The sequence below is a fragment of the Molothrus ater genome, chromosome W, assembly GCF_012460135.2.
Source record: "Molothrus ater isolate BHLD 08-10-18 breed brown headed cowbird chromosome W, BPBGC_Mater_1.1, whole genome shotgun sequence".
Classification (NCBI taxonomy): domain Eukaryota; kingdom Metazoa; phylum Chordata; class Aves; order Passeriformes; family Icteridae; genus Molothrus; species Molothrus ater.
The window spans coordinates 8,372,812-8,388,966 of NC_050510.2; the positions used below are offsets into that span (position 1 = coordinate 8,372,812).

General features: G+C 39.4%; 1 pseudogene; it reads left to right on the forward strand.

Moving 5' to 3' along the window:
- Window positions 1-1,901: 1,901 nt before the first annotated feature.
- Window positions 1,902-16,155, forward strand: part of LOC118701483 (NAD-dependent malic enzyme, mitochondrial-like) — a 71,549-nt pseudogene continuing 57,295 nt past the window's right edge.

Here is a 16,155-nt window from a genome sequence, read left to right on the forward strand (position 1 = left end):
ACATGGAGTCAGATCCTCGTCTCTTCCCTCATCCAAGAACCCCTGTGAACACCGTCACAGAGACTAAGCTTTTTTCCTTCTTAATATGTCAAATCTTTTGGCATAAATTTTGGTTTTGTAGTACCTAAAGTATCCATAAAAATATTATGGTTGTTTATTACCTGTACTCAGATTTATATCCTAAATCGCTTGCACTGCAAGTATAGTATGTATTGAGAAATGGTTGTTTTAAAAAGACATAAACTGCTGATTTTAACAAATTAGTGGGTAGTTAAGGGAAGGGGGAAGATAGCTGAGATGTGTGTTTCCATGGTTCACTTCTATGCAACTTTGGAAGATGCATTTATATTCCCAGAGAATCAATATTTCTTGTGAAGTATGCAGCAGTGAAACTAAAGTAGGTCCTTTGCAATATAGGGGGAAAAAAGGCATTTACTGTGTGGTTTTGGTTTTTTTCCAGCTGATGCTGTTACCTGGTGGTGTTGTCCATGGAAATTTTTGATTATTCAAATTGGTTTCAGAAAAAAGAATCATGTAGCTAAAGTGGGTGTTACACACAGGAAAAAATAAACAACAGCAATGGTAAAAAGTTCAAGAATAAACTGTCACCTGGAATTTATTTACCGACAGTATTGTAAGAATACTTGAGAATATCACTTAAATGAGGAAAGAAAACGATGGTTTGTGAATTACTCGCAACTACTAGCAGAAAAAAGGATAAATTGAGTACAGTATTTAATGTCTAATTTCTTATGTGAAAGGTCAGAAATGCAAAAATAGAAATAAAAACAATTCTATTTTAGGGTTAAATTCTTAGGTTGTTGAAAGAAATTATTAACAATTTTTTTTGCAAAACACAGGGTTTTTGTGTTCTTTTTCTTGCTTTCTAGCTCTTCAAATATTTTATTACTTTAGAGCATAGTATAGAATTAGTGCAGAAAAGCAAGTGGACTTCTTAAATCAGTATAATCAAAACATTAGATATTAAATGGGATTTAAATACACAATTAGAAAAATTATGTAAAAATACTAATTTTCTTAATGATGTTTTTCCTAATGAGTAATTATATTGGTTAGAAACCATTCAAATGCGCTGAATTACACTGTATAGACTCTAAATTAAGAGATTTTTTGTTAATGGGTATGCTTTCTACAAATACCAGTGAAAGTGTATTCAAACATAAGCAGAGATGAAAATATGGATTTATCTTTTATTCTACAGTGAGGTAACACTAATCTTTTTCTTGTAACTTTTCTGATTGCAGGAGGAATTTGGAATGTAATTGCAAGGCTGTCCTGGTTTGATAAGGAAGTGAGTTTTTTGGGAGGTTATGGTCAAACCAATCAGTGCTCAGATTTTAATATTGGCCCTCGGTGATGCCACTGAGGACATGGATACACCTCTGAGAACACAGGGGGTTAAAAGCAGAGAACTCCCAAGGGAACGCTCTCTTGGTTCGGGTGGGTGAAGGAGGTCACACCTCCCCTGCCCAGCTGCGGGCTGGGAGGGGGGGTGTGCAGCGAGAAGGTGCCTGAGAAGGTGCCCAGCAGGGTAGCCGTGGGAGTTCTGGGCAGGCAGAGCCTGAGATTTTAACCCTTTTCTCGGACAATGAAAACTTTGCAGAACATTAAACCCTCCTAGGAGAGAGACAAACATAAAATGGAAGGAAATGGGCAAGTGTGGTGAAGGTTTGAGCAAGTGAAAGATGTCAGAAGAGTTGAGAAGAATCCTAAGTGGGAGGAGATGATGGAGTGGCCTTTGGCTGAACTTTTCTTGTATAGCCGTGGACAGAACCTTTTTTCCTGTAACACAGAGACTGTATTTAGGGGGGAGGCAATGGCTTGGAGCCAAGAGACTGCAGTGATGTTATGTGAAGGAGTGGCATGAACAGAGACAACGGATGTGGAGGGTGGTGGTGCCCTCAATCTTCAGTGAAGAAGATCTCTGTTCTCGAGACCCCTCGGCCCCAGGGGGTGCATTTGGGGGGGACTGGTGTCCTGAAAGTGAGAGACTGTCACTTTTTTGGAATTGGGCAAAGCATCCTTAAAAGGGGAACCCTAGAAGCAGCTCTGGTCCATGTGCAGAGGTGAGAGCACTGTACATGGAAGGAAGATGTCACAATGGCAAATGTTCTCCGGGCGGTGCCACGTGTGACATGGAAACACAAGAGGTTTCAGCTGTGTTTCCTGGGGAAGCCTATGGTACAAGAGGGACTCCTCTCTACTTGATGAACTGAGAATTGATTATCTGAAGGGTGGTGATGAACTGAGAATTGATTATCTGAGGGGTGGTAACTGGATTGAGAATCTAAGGTTCTATTTCATGTGGGGGTGGAAATTGGGGAGGAGGAGGGATGGGAGGAGGAATGTTTTTGGAAGATTTTCATTCTGAGTTCTGTGTTTTCCTTTTTTCATATTGTAAGTTAATAAAGTTCTTTCCTTTATTCCTAAGCTGGAGCCTGCTTTGCTCTATTTCTGGTCACATCTCACAGCAGACACTAGGGAGAATGTATTTTCATGGGGGCACTGGCATTGTGCCAGTGTCAAACCATGACAAAGATGCAAAACAAACCTTAGAAAGCTTTTTTAAACCTTTTTTTTTCAAATTAACAGTAAGATTATGCTTCCAGGGTGGGGAAAGTTAAATGTGATCTTGTTTTTTTAATCTAACTGCTTTAGTAAGCTAAGGCAGTGTTGTTTGTGAGCAGAACTGATGTTTCTTGTTTCCATCTCTTTTAAAACATTACAACTATCAGACATTTTCCTATCAGATTCTCCTTTTGCTCACAGATTGATGCACAACCTTGACACAGCAAAGGCTTTCCTGAGTTTTCGGCTCCTGCATCACAAATATTAATCATTCACTGAACTGCCCCAGTTGGATAGTGTGACATAAGGAAAGTTTATCATTGCTCTTTTGAAGTGGCAAACTTAAAGTGGGTTTAATTGTTGTTGGAAATGGGGTCAACACTTTGAGGTAGGTTGGCTGTGAATCTGGACTTGAATCAGTTAACATTTTGCAAAGTTACACCTAGGAGTTAACTGCTCCATGAAGATGCCTGTCAGTCTCCACTTAGCAGGTAGCTCACGGCAGGCTTTTTTGTGTTCTAAGTGAAAAGCCAGTTTTATTGAATGTCATTGTTAAATAATTCAAAATATTTAAATAACAATAAAATTAAACTCTTCGTTTACCTTGAAACAGAGAAAAATGGAAATGATGGGATATTTTTGTGGTTTAACTGTTCAGAAACCTAATTTGTTACAAATTAGGCTTTTTGGTAGCAGACAAATAGATTAGTTCTAGCTTTAAGTAAAAATGAAGGATTTTGGTTGAATTGTGATCTCAATAGAAGTATTAGGACAGTTCAATAATTTGGGATCTGTTTGGATTACTGAAAATATGTAGAAAAAAGCAGCCAACAGAGGCATTCATATAAACCTTTGTGAACTAAATATTATTGTCCGTGATTGTATGGACCAGACTGGATGGTCCACATGTTCTTGGTCAACCTTATGTTCCTATGAAACAATTCAAGCAGCTGCTATTTTCCTTTTAAACCTTTGTCTGCAGTGGGATTGCTTAGTTGTTCTCCAGTTTCACAGAGGAAAATGAAATCTGGCAAAGGGCATAAGGCCTCAGGGTTGTGGAAAAGCTGTGGTCAAAAGGGATACCGAAAGAAGATGAGGAGAACCCCAGCAGAGGCAAATATATCCAAACTGAGAGCAATGATGGATTTGTCTTTACAAACAAGCTGTGGGTCTGCTGGTAGATAAAACTAGCATTGGAGATAAAAGAAACAATGGGAAGGATCCCACTGATTGATGAATGGAAAAAGATATTTGCTTTTACAAATAAATTGTAGGTTTGCTGATAAATGAAATTGGATATTGAAAGATGAAAGAAACAATGGGGAAAACCCCTAAATTCCATAAGAATTAAAAATTAAAAGGGACGGCTATACATTAGAGGGAAATCTTCGGTATCAGGTGTTCTGGGAAGTCTCTACCTCTCAAGTACCTCATCCAATGGGGAAAGAGAGAAGGGAAATGTGACCGGGAAATTAGGATAAAAAGGAGACTGCATCCTCCAAAAATTTGAGAGACCCCAGGGGAATGCCCTATGGCGTCTCACCTTTATTCGAATAAAGTAAAAGGACTCCTCTGTCTCCTTTTTGGACATAAACCTCTGATGTTTGTGGATTAATTTTCCTGACAAAACTCTGCTTGCTGTGGCACCTGCCATGAGAAAAGGATGCAGTGGATAGTCAGAAGTGTCAGATTGAAATACACTACACAGAGAAATGCTAGAGGAAGAACTGCTACTTCTCACCTCACTTGTTTGCAGGGTATGGCCTATACATTACATGAACGACAAATGCTTGGGTTGCAAAGACTTCTGCCTCCTAAAATAGAGACACAAGACATTCAAGCCTTACTTTTCCATAAGAATTTTTCAAAAATGACAGACAGACCCCTTGGAAAAGTAAGCACTCCTCTGACCTTGTTTTGTCATACAATAAATGGAAATTGCTAAAAAATATTGTATGGGGATAACCAAACAAAGTTTTTGTGCCTCCACTGGGTTTTTGTCAGAGGTTATTTTTCACTTTTGCCCAGAAAACTGCTTTAATCAATCATGCATTCATCATGTGGCTAAATGTGGTTGGGGAGCTTTTTTCTCATATTCCATAGTCATAAGGTAACGAAAAAGAATGTGTGCAAATTAGCCAGTAACAAAGCTGCAGATCTTGCTGTAATCTGTAATATGTATTTCTGGAATATATAAATTTGTTTGGCAGGTTGTTTGAGCATAGAACTATTGGAGGAAAGGAAGGAACAGCTAGCCCATGCTGGTAAAATATGCTAGAATGAAGGTAAATCAAGAGTTTAATAGTTATGAAAAACAGTGTTTATCATATATAGCAGTTAATGCTAGAAAGGAATTACAGGGTTAGAATTTTGAGTCTCATAATGTGTAATTTTTTCTATACTAGTCCTTTTTTTTCTTTAACCTACTACTTTGGTTAAAAATAAAAAGAATGTGAAGGATTTTGATTTGTTTTGGGTTTTATTTCTTTTTTTTTAGAATGACATATTTTTAGCATCCTGTTACTGTTTCCATATAAGCCTTTGCATATCTGCATGTAATCTTAAGCAGTCTCCTAAAGGCAAGAGAAACACTGGAATGGTTTGAGGCTTACTAGACCATATAAATAAGTTTTTGTTCTCATGAAAACGGAAAGATTACTTAAATCCACATCATATCACTTGTTGGTCTGAAACAGTCATGTAATCCGTACTGGTTGCTGTAACCTAAGAAGAATCACTAATTCATTATCTTTGCTGTCGGGTCAGCAAGACTGAATATGATTTGGTACATGTAGACTGGTAGGTAAATTTGCAAAAATGCAGATTTAATTTACACACCTAGGTAAATCCTTCAATATTAACTTTTTGTTAGAAGTTAATTTGTTTTATAACTGTGTTAATGTTAAGATTAACAAGACCTGTTAGGACCTTACATTTTTGGGGTGAAAGACTTTCATTGTTAATTTTTTTTAGCAGTAATGAGACTCCCAGCTGTATCCTGTAACAAATCCATGAGTTATCTTTTATCATAATGTATGTTTGCACATTAACTTGTTAGCATGCATGATATGTCACATCCAGTATTTTTATTTCAGCTGTTTAGTACTGCTACTCTCTCTTTTCCAACTTTTGCTTAGTGCTTAAAGCCTGACTTGAGTGAAAGCAGGAATTCCATGAAGAAATAATATTAAGCAAGTGTGGATTTTGCTTTGGCATTTTTCACATTGTTTTATAAGCATAAATGTGAAACAATAAATGGTTGGGTTGTTTTTGTTTTTTTTTTTTTTTTTCTTTATGCTTAATTTTAGGTATATCTACATAATGGGAATCCAAGAGAGAAATTAAAAGTTATTCTATAGAGTATTACAAGATTATATTGAATGGTTAATGCCAATTGCATACACACCAACAGTAGGCCTTGCCTGCTCCCAGTATGGACACATCTACAGGAAATCAAAGTAAGAACAATAGATCAATATTGCTGCTATTTTTGTTATCATTTTCTCTGTATACTTGCCTAAAGTTTGGAAGGTTCATTTTTCTTTGGATTCAACTACACAAGATTTGTGCCAATTCAGGGCAGTAAAAGTTGATTAAATAATATCTCAAGACCCAGTTTATATTGGAAAACAGAACATTTGAAAACAGAAGTGATAATGTGTCACTAAATACTACAAGTGCAGGGCTTCAGCCCCATTTCCAGCTCTTCCTAGATGCAGTACAGCTCTTTAATTCTGAGGAGAGTGCTGTGGCTTTCTCCAACTCCAAATCACATCTGTGAGTCTTAGGATCTGTGTCCGGACAGAACATTTGGAGGAAAGTGTAGATTGAAAGGGATTTCTGGAGGTCATCTGATCTCACCCTCTGTTCAAGAAGGGTAACTTCAGATAGATTCATTAGGTATATTCTCCTGTGCAACCCTGCACACAGCCTGCACAGAGGCAGAAACATGAGTGCCTGCATCCCTGTACAGCAGATTTGCTGGAGGAAACTCAGGCTAATCATGGTTCTGGCAGGATTGGAACTGTGACCAATGTTTTTGTGCTGGTAGCAAAGGGGCCCAGTGCTAGAGAAATTTTCACAGTGCTCTGCAGAGCAGCACGGCATGACATCTTAAATGCAGGAGCAGAGGCCAGCGAGCAGTGGGTGAGGACAGATGTTGGCAAAGCAGGAAGAGACAGGCTTGACTCATGGTAGCTCAGCAGATTCCATTGGATGCAGATAGCCCCTGTATTAAAGCTGTGCTACTGGGAGTCAGATTTCAGTTATTCTAACACAGTAAATATGGCTTGGCTGGGATCTGGTCTGGGTTCAGCAGTGACTTTAAAACATCTCTTCAGGTTATTATCTCTGTTGAGGAAACCAGTTCAGACTGGCAGTCATTTCAGCTCATTTCCATTATATTCTCACCACAATTCAAAGTATATTTCTAGAGTCCTTTTGCTTGAGAGTTTGGATGCTGTGTGGAAGAAGGGCTAATCCTTTGCTGCCATGAGGACATGGCTGCTATGATAAAAACAGTAAGAAACGCGTGGTTTTGTTCTTGATGTGGGGCAAGGGATGTCAAAGATGTACTCTTAGTTCTCACATACTTCCTTTCCTCTTCCGCGTCTCTGTATGTATTAAAGACCAGTTTGAAAACCATCCCCCTGTAGAAGTTGTCTGTACAAGAAAGAGCAGCATGGATTGGAACTAGGGATGGTACTCAGCTTCCTTTCTTTCCAAGAACCAGCATTTTCCAAGTGTTGGTAATTTATCGGTTACCACTTTTGCTGAGCTTTTCATGCCGCCTTTTCTCCTAGCAAGAGGGCTTGCTTGAGCAGAAGAAATACAGACACTTCATCTCTGCTCCTTTCTGCTCCTTTGCCTCTCCTCCCATGTTCCTATGAAGGAGCACTCAGCAGTGGGAAGCAGTGTTCTCTTGGTCTTGGAGAAGACAGTATGCTCAGTCCCTGTCTTTCCTTTCTTTTCTCTCCCCTCATCTTGTGTAATGTAATGAACAGAGATTCATTAAGGTAAAGCCACACTTTAGGATCATGCTCCCTTTTCATATCATGTCTGATGATAACACCAGAGGTGTTTTGCCCTAGAGGAGTTCTAAAGGTGAATATCTGTAATAGTGTAAAATCCAGGTAGCATAATGAAAAGTATTTTATCTGTGTTCTTATTTTAGAGTGTTAAAGTAGCCAAATAGGCACTTGTATTAAAAATTCTCCTTTGAGTAATTTATATCCATTATTACAATGCTTTCAATTTTACATTTAGCTTTACAAAGCAAGGGGAAATTTCTAATTGCCACCTATAAAATGTTTCTACTTTTTTTTTCTTTCAGAGGCTTATTTATCTCTATCTCAGACAGAGGCCATGTAAGGTCAATTGTGAACAACTGGCCAGAGAATGATGTTAAGATACTACCACTGTATAATTATTTTCCTAGTTGTTCTTTAATCCCAGTTGAGCTTCTTAAGATTTCTTAGTATTTGATGGAAATGTAAATACTTAATAATGCATCCTTGGCTGTTTGACCATGATGGCAAAATATAGCTAATGAAGATAATGCATATCTTGAAGAGCAACATTTTATCCTGAATATGAGGTTTATGGATTGAGTAAACAATGGTGATGAGAACTAGACTTGCCAAACTTTTTATTTTACTTCATAAAGTTGGGGAATGCACTCTGGGTCTTGCTTACTGTGTTACATAGCAGTAGGAAAGGTGATCTTGTCTTCGGATTAGGACACATTAGTAGGTGGAAAGCACAAATTTTCCTGTTAAATCCTGTATCACCCAGTGGGATTGAGAACCACAAGGGGAGATGAGGTGATTGATACTTTATATCATCATAGAATTGTACAAATTTTTGATGTCTGGATTTACAAGTGGAAATCATAAACCCAAGTTACAAGCTGCAGGTCCACACAGCAGCATGGATCCTTCTCACTTAGCTTTCAAGAATTTGGGTAGTTGATTTCAGCAAAGAAAAAGGAGCATAGCAGATTCTATCATTTAAGCATTATTGCTTCAACTGAAATATTCCTTGTAATCTATTCTTTGTTTGACTGTGCAAGCATACCTGATTTTTTTCCCCAGTAAAAACCCCTCAACTGGTATTGCTCTAAACTTTATAAATTACAATGATTATAATTTTACCTGCTTTTGTTTTCAGGCTGTTGTCGTCACTGATGGAGAAATAATATTGGGTCTTGGAGACCTAGGTGTGTATGGGATGGGAATTCCAGTAGGAAAACTGTTTGTATACAGCCTGTGCAGGAATACATCCAGATAAATGCTTGCATGTGTGCATCGACATTGGAACTGATAATACAGTGAGTTTGACTGAACTTGACCTGCCATAAGTTATCCCTATGAAAAGTATTTGAGTATTTAGTACTATAAGAGAAAAATTTTTATTTGAGTATTTTTATTCAATATAAAACCAACTATTTTATGTAAGGGTAAATTATTTGGAATCCACTGTACAGTTACATATCAGTGATTGAAAAAGACCAGTTAATTTGGCAGTGAAATGGTGCATTTGGAAGTAATTTGAATGCTGGGACACTAAAATGGACAGTCAGGTTGACCTGACTTTAAGAAGCTGGAAATGTGAATCAGATTTATTAAAGCAGTTTGTTCATAGTATTGATTTGTTCTGTTTTAAAAGCAGCCATCACCAACCTCAAGTACTAGCTGAAATTACTGAACATTGATATATACTAGAGGCAGTTACAGTGGCTATATAAAAGCAGTATCTTTTGGTGTGAAATGTGTTACTGTGAATTCTGGAAAACATTTAATGAGGAAGTGATTCATCCTACTGCTCTCTTTGATTTATTCATTTTCAGACACTCTTAAAAGATCCATTTTATATAGGCCTATACCAAAAAAGGGATCGCTCACAGGTCTATGATGACCTAATTGAGGAATTTATGTAAGCCATTACAGACAGATATGGCAGTGAATATTCTGCATGGAAGTATGGCAAAACTGCTGGCACGAAACCCCCCCTAACACACTGTCCTAGAAACAGTCATTTAAGGAATAAAGATAGAACTAAAAGTCAAAATACATGAGTGCATTTTTGGCTCTGTAGTGATTTTCTCAGTGATTTAGAACATGCTGCTTGTAGTTATTTGTTAAATATGCACAAAATGGAAATGGAACCGTTTTAAGCAGTGAAAGGCCTGAAGACATCCTGTTTCCAAAGATAATTATTACATGCAGAATTTGTTTTAAAAGGATTATATTTCTTTGTAGCTAGTGATAGCAATATTTGCCATGTTCTATAGGTATTGAATTGTGGAAAAAAAAAAACAAACTACACAACTTTTATGAAAGTTATAAAGCCGGTATGTTTATTACAGCACTGGACGCATGTCAGGATCATTCCTCTTAAAAGGACATGCATGCATCTGGGAACTCCAGATCTCTTTTTATCTTCCTTACTAATCCATATGCATGGAATTTCACAACAGGTTCATAAATATTCATTTTACTGATTTCGGTTACACTTGCAGTTATTTTTTTTAACAGAAAGTACAGAAAGAACTCCTGGGTCATCCTGCCCTGTCTCCTGCAGCCTCTCAGTTTGTTTCAGAGTTCAAGGGCCCTTTCCTATCTCTGTCCTTCGGCTGAAGCAGTTTCTTAGAGCATAGGTTTTTTGCGAGAACAGGCAGTCAGACCAAACAGCTATGTTTGCAAACTACAGACTTAGTTCAAAGATGTGCATTTCACCTAAATCAAAATGGATTTCTACTCTGCAAAATTTCCACTCTGTCTCAGTATGGCCAGAACACACTTATCCAATTTAAAAACTTTGGAAACCACAATGCTTTTTTGGTTTTTAAGAAAACACAGAGAGAAATATTGTACCTTCAATGATGATATTCAAGGTATACCCTTTGTTTATGATCCTTAACGTATTTGCAGAAGTTTTGCCTAAAACCATGATCTGCCATGTAGATATGTTCAACTCACCTTAGATTTGCATTGCTTTTGCAGGGACAGATTCAGTGGCCTTGGTAGGACTGCAGGGAGCACAGAAAGCTACTGGTAAACCACTTGCAGAGCAGAAAGTGCTGTTCCTTGGAGCAGGAGAGGTGAGTTCTCCTAAGTGCTCTAGAGCAACAAGAGATTTTACTGTATATTTTCTCATTCTATAGGACTTGCAGAGCCTCACATTCTCTGCATTCAATTTCAGAACTTTTTATATAAAGGCAGCAAAAACAGATAAACAGACTTAACTACCTGCTTAAAGCTAACGATGTAAAAGGTGTTTAACATTTGCAAGGACTCAAGATTTTCTGTAGGAAAGACATTTTCGTGCTGTTCTTGTGAGCCATCGAAGGCTTCCTGAAGATAAGGAAAGCCCCGTATCTCTCTCGAGGAGACACCAAGGCTATCACCATGACAACATGATGAAAGAGAGAAAGTTAAAAGATATGGACTTAAGTTGGCTCACAGAACGACGTGGCTCCCTGTTCACCTATTGAGGCCTTTGTTTCTTTCTTAGGACCAATGGGCAGTGTATGTGTCTGTTAAGTAAATGTAAATATCTTGAAAAACTATAAAGGCAACATGTTGCTATAATAAATCTCTCTTATACAACCTTCTGATGGAGTCTTGGTGCTTTATGCTGTGTCGCGCTCTATAGCGACATCTGGTGGGCGCCTGCCATGATTGCAACTGGACTGTAAAAAAGGAAAGAGAAAAAAGAGAAAAAGTTGAAGGGTACCCTAATAATGAATGAAGGCAGCAAGGACGCTGCGGAGGTCCGGACCTAATTCAGACGTCTGATTCGAGGTGAGCTGTCGCAGACATCTTTTCATTAAAAATCCTTCCTTAGGATTTTTCCTTCTGAGAAGCTGAGAGGCCTCAGAAACAAAATGTAAACAATGATTATCTGCTGCTGTGGAATGCAACAGGTGGATCCATGATTGGCCTCTTGTGGATGTTTGGAATTAATGGCCAATCACGGCAGAGCTGGCTCTCTCTCTGTCCGAGCCACAGACCTTTTGTTATTCATTCTTTTCTATTCTTAGCCTAGCCTTCTGACGAGAACTTTTCCTTCTATTCTTTTAATATAGTTTTAATGTAATATATATCATAAAATAATAGATTAAGCCTTCTGTAACATGGAGTCAGATCTACGTCTCTTCCCTCATCCTAAGACCCCTGTGACCACGGTCACAGTGGGCGATTGGGAAAAATAATGGGGAAATAATTTATCAAACGAGGAAAAGACGGTTTTGTCCACGTGGAAAGCTTTATTGAAAAGAAAAAATGTTCAAGCTTCTGATTATGCTCTTCGTAGTTTACTGATATGGTGTAAATAACAGGACTTTGAAGCTGATGCCAACACTGCCTTCAGTGTCCGGGCATGGAAAAAGGTTGGGAAGAGACTATGGGAAGTGATATCTAAGGGGGATGAGACGGTTGTCAATTTGGCTACTACCTGGAGACTGTTGTATGAGGCATTGCAGGAATGGAAAGCAGAACAAGATAGAGGGGAGGAATTGGAGGAACAGGAATTAGAGCTACAAACTGAAGTAGAGGAACAGGAGGAAGATGAAGCTGAGCCTGTTGATGAATCTCCACCTGAGGAGGCTGCTGCAGCTGCTGTGGAGGTTCCCCCAGGGTTTTCTATAGTGAGAATCAAACGGCAGGCTAACACTGTTCCTAGGTATTCATCTCCAAAAGACTATAATAAAACTGTGTATACTTCGCTTGCTCAGCATTTAGTTGAACTGAGTACTAAATCAAAGTATCTTATGCCTGCACAGCAATTAGCAAAACTGAAGTTACAGAAGAAGCGAAGTGAAAAACAGGCTGGGTCATCAGCCTTTTTGTTTCTCCCTGGGCCGTTTGCTCCCCCCTCACCCTCCCCTGGATCGGCTGCTCCTCCCCCACCCTCCCCACCCTCCCATGGTTCGGCTGCTCCCCCCCACTTTCCCTTGAGCCGTCCGCCCCTCCTCTGCCCTCCTTCGAGTCATCTGCCTCCTCTCCATGTTCCCTTGAGCCATCCGCCCCTCCTCTGCCCCCCTTCGAGTCGTTTGCCTCCTCTCCACCCCCCGTTGAGCCATATTCCCCCCCCTGAACTTGTTGAACAAATGCAATCTTTAACATTGTGTCCTTCTTTGTCTAGTGATAGCTCTGACGATGAACTGTCAGTTATAAGTACACCAAAAAAGATGCAGGAATGCGTTTCTGTCAGACCTTGTAGCAGATTCAGGCCTGCTCTTTCTCGGATTCTGCCTCCCTGCCAGGTGGCTGTGACTCCTCGACACCCTTTGCAAATTTGGGAGCATGTGAGAATGAAAACAGCTGAAGTGGGAGATTGGAATTTGTTAGAGAAAATAGGTCTACCTAAAAGAATGGAGATGGCTGATGCTGCTGCTTCTGGTGGGCCTGTGGCTTTTCCTGTTTTCAAAGTTGCTCCTAATTCGGGACAACAAGATAGCCGTCAGGTTTTTGCATGGAGGGTTGTGCAGGATCTCCAGTCAAAAGTTGATCAATATGGTGTTAACTCTTAGCAGGTAATGCAAGTGATTCATGTTCTAAATGCTGATGTACTTGCACCTTATGATATTGTTCACCTTGCTACGATTCTGTTTCAGCCAGTGCAGTATGATGTGTTTCAAGCTATCTGGAAACAAATGGTTGAAAGAGTAGCATTGGACAATATGCAGTTACCTCAGCACAATCCATGTCATGCTGTGGGAGTTGATGCCTTGCTGGGCAATGGACCATTCTCTAACCCGGATTTCCAGGCAAGATGGGACCCCCTGGTTCTTGCACAGGCCCAGCAGCTGTCTATGAGTGCCTTACTTAAAACAATGGAGATGGCAGCTCCTAAACCAAAGTATATTGCCATCCAGCAAGGGGTGAAGGGACCTTTTCTGCAGTTTGTGGAGAGGGTTGCTGCAGCCCTTGAGAAGCAAGTAGAAGATGATAAGTTGAGGCAAATTTTATGCAGACAGCTAGCACGGGAAAACACGAATGATGATTGCAGGAGAATTATTGATTCTTTAGCGAGAGATCCCTCGCTGTCTGATCTTGTAGTTGCTTGCTCAAAGGTTGGTTCAGTTGAGCATAAAATGGCTGCTTTGGCAAAAGTCATGAAGTCCTCGCCCAGATGTTCTCCTTGTGAAGAATCAGGGCATGTGAAGACACAATGCCCTCAAACTGCTGGACGATGTGCACACTCTAGGGTAGTTTGGACCCGTAAAGTGCCTTGTCCTCGTTGTGGTAACTTTGGCCATATTGCTAAATTTTGTAAGTTAAGATTTTTTCGGGTGGTCGACAAGTGCAGGGAAACTGGAAGAACACGAAGGGGCGTGTGGAGACACAAATATCCCAATGACAAACACAAGCCCTGCCAGCACTGCAAAGCTCTCCATTTGTGACCGATACACAGGGGCCACAAGAGGCTCGGCAGGGATTGATATACCGGTAGCTGACACAGTGACTATTTAGACAAGAGGTATATGGGAAATAATTATCATTGATTTGAAAGATTGCTTTTTTACAATTCCATTGCCTGATCAGGATAAGGAAAAATTCACCTTTACTATGCCTTCTTTAAATCATGAGGAACCGGGCCAAAGATATCAGTGGACCGTTTTGCCTCAAGGAATGAGAAATTCTCCAAGTATTTGTCAATTGTTTGTGGCACAGGCTTTATCTAAGGTCTGAGAGCAATTTAGCAATTGTTATTGCTATCATTATATAGATGTTATCTTATTGGCGTCCGAAAATAAACAACAATTATTGGCTTTAGAACAATGTGCTGTGAAAAATATAGAAGCTTTTGGTTTGGTTATCACCCCGGAGAAAGTTCAAAGGCAGATGCCTCAGACGTATTTGGGGTTGATAATCACCAACACGCAAATTGTGCCTCAACCTGTAAAATAGGACATTGAAATTAAAACCACTACTAACGTACATAAAATTGGTTGGTGTAATAGCTTGGCTTAGGCCATACTTGGGGATAACCAATCATCACCTGCAACCTTTGTTTGACTTACTATCCGGGATTACTTCCTTTACTGATGAGAGACATTTGACTGCTGCAGCAAAAAAGACTGTAGAAGAACTATTGTCATAAAGCAGATTGCAACTCATGACTGTTTTGAAAACACCACTCAAAATACCCTTGACGGGTTTGCCTAGTTCCTTTTACAGGTTTTAATCTTTCTTAATGGACGCTCCTCTGTCAGATTAACAAGATATTTAATACTCTGCTTGTTTGATTTGTTGTATATTGGTGATTTGTTAATAATGTACAGATGTAAGTTTGCGTCGTAGAGGGAGGACCCTGGTTACTCATTCTAGCATTAATTCTCCTATTTAAATATAGGTTAGCCTGTTAATGGGGAGGGAGTCATAAAGTTCTTATATTTTTGTAGTGTAGAGCTTTAACAGACTCTGTTGATGGCTGCTTGAGGGCCCACAGTGTAATTGGGAAATCAATATTTATCCACTTGTAGAGATTGTATTCTTTTTTAAAGGAGCTGTACCCCCTTTAAATAGCCCTTAAATTTGCTTCATTAGGGTTCGTGGGTTTTCCTTGGAGAAGAATTAAGAGTGAACCTAGATTCGTTTCACAGGCAACCAGCTATCACCCAGCTCGGTTGGCTTTTCACCTCTACTAACAAGTCATCCCACTCTTTTGCCACAGAGACGGGTTCACTCAATAATAGCTGCTCGTAAGTAGCTCGCTTGGGTGTTGCTGTTGGTGTGCAATTATTTATTTTGAGAGATGATGAAATACCATGTCGATTGTTGTGTCAATGGAATGATAAATGGGAACATAAATTGCATATTTTGTAGTGGATATTTTTGTCTTTCAGGTCCCGAAAAACAGCTCCAGGTCTGTATGAGCTTTTTTCAGGCATCATCATCAAAGGTCGCAGACGCTGCCATGAAATCTTAGGCTGTGATCCTGTAATTATTGTCATACAAAGCAGATTGCTTTATCTTCCTTTACAGGTCAAATAGCGTATAATTTACCTTCTCATCCTATTTTGAATTTCACTAAGAAGATTCCCTTTCAGGGGAAACAACTTTGCTCTTCTGTGCCAGTGGAAGGTGCAACAGTTTTTACAGATGGATCAGGAAGAACTGGAAAAGCTGCTGTAGCCTGGAAGAAAGATGACCGCTGGGAATATAAAACAATGGTTCAACAAGGGTGTCCTCAGTTAATTGAACTTTGTGCCGTACTTTTGGCCTTTACCTTATTTCCTAGTTCAGTAAATATAGTTACTGATTCTGTTTATGTTGCTAATTTAGTGAAACTGTTGGATCAAGCTGTGTGGTATAATGTAAAGGAGAAACCGTTATTTGTTATGTTGTTGGAATTGTGGACCGTTATTTGTCATCAAAAGCACTCTTATTTTATTATGCATATTCGTAGCCATACATTGCTAGCTGGATTCTTTGTTGAAGGTAACACCTATGTGGATTCCCTTGTGGCTGCCTCAGCAGTAAAAATGGTGCCTAATGTGTTACAGCAAGCTGTTCTATCTCACCAATTTTTTCATCAGGGTGCTCAGGCATGACGGCA